At 39.3% G+C, this 4,674-nt stretch overlaps 1 non-coding gene across 1 annotated transcript; it reads right to left on the reverse strand.

Annotated features, from left to right (window-relative positions):
* Nucleotides 1-442: 442 nt before the first annotated feature.
* LOC114625047 lies at nt 443-573 on the reverse strand. Its single transcript, XR_003712001.1, has one exon. It is a non-coding gene; the product is annotated as a small nucleolar RNA SNORA17 (small nucleolar RNA).
* Between the last annotated feature and the right edge of the window lie 4,101 nt (nt 574-4,674).

Here is a 4,674-nt window from a genome sequence, read left to right on the forward strand (position 1 = left end):
GCCATGGACCCAGATGACTCCTGGTGGCATCACTGGCTACTCACATCAGGTTGTTCCTCTCTATTCCTGAGTTTCCAGTTCTGCCTCTCTACATTGTGCCTACATCCTTCTGTCTCTTTTTTTCTATCATTTCGCTACCACTAGCTAGCTCCTCTTAGTGATGCCCGAGGTCTCTGAATGTCTGGAGTCCTCTCAGGAGTGCTATAACTTGCTCGTGCATAATGGCACCAGGCATGGGTCATGCTCATTTCAGACTCACATCTTGTTCAAGTGGCCCCTTGTAAAGGTTGCCTCTCTTACTTTTACTCCTGCCTAGGGCTGGAAGCCCAGGGTAGAGTTCTTCTAGTCTCAGGCTTGCTCCCTGTCCTCAAAGCCCATCCAGGCCTGCTTGATCCTGGACTTGTGGTCGTCTCATACTTGCTGGATTTTTTTCTTCCCAGGGGATGTTGGGCTACTGATCATTCAGATGTTTATAGGTCAGAACACTGAGCATAGACACAGCCTCTCTCCTTTCTGCTACCTACTTAGGCACATGTAAGATACCAGCCACACCTGCAATTCCTCTAGGGCTGGCTTTTTTTTTTTAAGGTTTTCACTTCATTATGCAAATTATAATTGGTTTGGTGTATGGACTTAATTAAGCCTCATTTATACTGTTTTAAATGTCAGCCTGAATTCAGAGTCCTGGTCTAGGACTCAAATTTGGGATCTTTTCTTTTTATTTACAAGCTGAAGAGTCACAAGACGTAGACTTCATCTTACTTAGTTTCTATTTCTCTTTAGTATGTTCACTGCTAGTTTTTCTTTTTAAACCTGACTTCCATTTACAGATCTGTGTTTTTGAAGACAGCTTGTTGGCAGAATACTCTTATTTTCTTTCAGAAATTTTTTTTTTATAGAAAATAAGAGTATTGTAGATCAGAGTAAGAGCAGAAGGCCAAGAAAAGTTAGAATAACATGAAGGAAGAAGAGGAGAAAGTTAACTATCCTTTGTTTCCCAGATAAAGCAGAGTCTTGCTTCACTTGTATCCAGGGCATCTTTCCTAGAGACTACATACTTTTTTCCCACCAGGCTGCAGGCAGGAACTACCATCATCTGGATAGAAAGTGACAGGTCAGCTATGCTATTTTCATGTGGTTTTAATGAGATAAAAAAAGGCAATTCAAAAAGCTAGAAGTGTAAAAGAGGACTGCAGAAATCAAATTTCAAACCAATGAGGATATTCCTAGTTCCTGCATCTTATATGGTTTTCAGGAAGCAGAAAAAGTTCTTCATCAGCTGTCTGCTGCAGCATCTCTAACAGATACAGCAGCCATGTGCACGGCTAAAGATTTCTTTCCAAAGAGTCTGTCAGGAAGATGACCAGCACAGAGTTCATTTCAATGAGTTGCAGCACTGGCTTCCAGTTAGGAGGCTGTGTGGAGCTGAGGTTATTAGATATGCCTGCTATGGGTCTGAGATGGACTTACCAGGCTCTTTTCTGGTTTGAAAATACATTATTGGGAATGATAAGCATCAGCTGGGGTTGGCTGAACGGCTGAATCTCAGGCACATTTGACTCCTCTTTACAGACAGATGTCAAAGAGATATTATTGAGGGAGCAAAGAGTTTTATGTGCCACTAATAGATTTCTTCATAGCAAGCTACTTTGCTCTTACTGGTATTATAGGAAAACCATGGCTAAAGCTTCAGTGTACTACACCCACTGGTAGTGTAGTCATGAACTTCTACACTATAAAGAAGACAGCTCTTGTCATATTGGAAACAAATCAAGCAATTTCTTCATCTGTATAGTTTTCTCTTAGGTTAAGGCAGACGACAAGGTGAAGAAAGGCAAACAGACAGAAGTAAAAAAAGCTTCATCTCAGTTCTCAAAAGTGTAATGATGTACTTACTACAGAGATATGTGCCTGGAAATCTTTCCTTAAATCAAGTTCTCAGAGACTCTCTAACGAGGTAATAGTCAAAATAGAAACAGAATGACTTAAAATCTCAGGCACACAGAGATCCAGTACATATAGCTCCAGTCACTGAAGTATCACAGGTTAGTACTGAGATCCTCATGAACAGAAAGAAACAGCAAGAGGTGGGGAATCAAAGAACTTGGAAAGTAGTCAGGGGCTGTTAGGCTACTGCGTGGAGTTTGTGTTGTTTTTCTGAGTGTTTATAAACATCATCGAAACATTTTACATGAGAATCTGTTTGATGGGAGGGAAAAGAGATAAGGGGCAGATGGATGAGTGGTGACATGGGGTTCATAAGTATGCTTCCAAGTTCTGGACCAGGGATTATTTGTAGTTTTGCTCTACTCATTTAACTGTAGGTAGATTCTTTAGAGAAAGTCAATTTATTCATTGTCATAACACGTCTCCTACGCTGAAATATTAGGTAATTATGCTCTCTGAGAGAACTGCCTCCTCTGCTTTGTGTTTATGCCTTAGGAAGAGAAGTCAGTATCATCTTGCAATATTATAAACAATTGTGCACACAGAGGCATCGGGCTTCCCATCTCTACAGGGCATGGTTGGATAGTGCAGCACAGGGCATTCCTCCCTTTAGGGTCCTGGTGAAGAGCTAGGAATACTAATTAGGGTTGCATCTCCTGGAGCTTCTTCAGACTTCAGCCTTTGGAATACCTGCTGACTTTTGTTTGGTAAACACAGTGATTAGCCCCTAGTTGCTCTTAGGCAGAGCTTTATTTAATGTTCTCATAATGTTCACCATACAATATCCAGCTGACTCTCTGCTCCAAATACAGAGGTGGCAGCAAAATGAAGACACAGCTGTACTCTGACCCTCACAGGGCTACATCCCTGCTTATGCCTCCTGGACATTTGCTAACTTTCAAGTTTCTCAAGGAGTCAAATATCACACCACGTTCTTTACAGTCCAACTGCAGTCATCTTATAAACTCATCATTCTCAGAGAAACTGAAGACATTTGTTGTACCTTTTTATTATGAGAGATAACACAGTATGCACACACTCACACACAAAACACACACACACACACACAAACACACACACACCCCAAAGGGTATAACTTTTTGACACTGACTTTTTAACCACAACTTAGGTCAGTAAAGAGAGTTCTGTCCAATTCTGATACCCCTGCATGGCCCATATCCCAAAAAGAACCCAGTTATTTTTCATAAAAGTTACTCATAACTTTATTCTTATAGTAGTCATTTTCACAGCATTTTATCACCTTAGAGTAAAGTCTTGCACTCTACAATTGAAGCTCTCAGTTTAAAAATAGGTTATGCTTTAAATCTCTTTCACCTACAGATACCCAACCCTCCTCTTGTTTTCTTATACTGGTTGGAGATACAGAGCTTCCAAAAGCTTGTCAAAGCTTTCCACAATCCAGGTATTGCTGATTGCTCATTAAAGCTTAACTCAATATCTTCATCTGTATTTAGTATCTTTTTGTATTCTTTATACCTAGGTATACAGTTGTTTGTTCTTTTTTATTAACAATTTAGTAACCAGGAAATTACTTTGCAGTTTGCTAGATTCTTTCCACATATAAGAGTATTAATTTGTTAATTTAGGAATTATAAAGTACCTACATGCTATGATTTAAATGTTTGTTAATTCTGAAACTTACTTTCAATGACTAGGTAAAGAAACCTATAACCTCAGGGATGGAGTTTCTATTATTCTAAAAAACTGAATTAAGCCTCACTTTTTTCTCTTGCCTTTATACCTTTTGTTATGAAATGATAGAGTTAAAAAGGCCCTATTTTGAGTTTGTCCCTAGGCCTTGGGTCTAGATTAACGGTCATACAAAGCCCTGCCAAGGTCATTATCTTTTTCTGAGAACTGAGTAAATATAAAAGAGACAGCCATGAAAATATGAGACTCTGGAATTTTAGAAGCAAAAGGAGAACTGACTTAAGGTTTACCATTAGGATGACTTTTATAGGAAAGCAGGCAGTGTGGTTAGGAGTGTGTGTGTGTGTGTGTGTGTGTAGGGTGACTTGAAGTCAGTGCCATTGTAGATAGAGTGTGCTTGCTTTTCATTGTTGTAGTTGTTGTAGAAAAATATATAAAATAACCAATTTAAAAAGGAGTTCACCCTGACACGCTTTTGTGGATGTTTCCACTCATGGTTAGTTGGCCTCCCTGCTTTGGGGTTGGTAAGAAAGCAGTACAACATAGTGGGGAGTATATGGTAGAAACAGACACGCACCTCTCTGTACATGGAAAGCAAAGTAAAAGGAAAGAACATGGAGATGTGTGATAATTAATTTGAATTATCAACATGATTATGTTAAGAAAAAACTGGGAAGGGGGCTGGAGAGATGGCTTAGCATTTAAGAGCACTTGCTGCTTTTGTAGAGGCCCTGAGTTTAGTTCCCAGTATCTCTAACTAAGGAATGCACATTGGCGTGTAATTATAGTTTTAGGTGGTCCAACTCCCTCTTTTTATTTCTGCAGGAACCTACATGTTCATGCATATGCACACAGTTATGCACACCACAAACACACAAATAAAATTAATAGATAAATATAAAAAAATGATAAAGTAAAACCTAGGGTATTAATGATGCATACTTCTATGTATGTCCATGAGGACATTCTACAAAATTTAGGGGAAGTCCCACACTGAATATCTGTGGCACCAGTATTTGGGTATCCCTTCTGCTCTTTGAAGGACTAGATATCCTA

Source organism: Grammomys surdaster, unplaced genomic scaffold (genome assembly GCF_004785775.1).
Source record: "Grammomys surdaster isolate TR1022 unplaced genomic scaffold, NIH_TR_1.0 212, whole genome shotgun sequence".
Lineage (NCBI taxonomy): Eukaryota > Metazoa > Chordata > Mammalia > Rodentia > Muridae > Grammomys > Grammomys surdaster.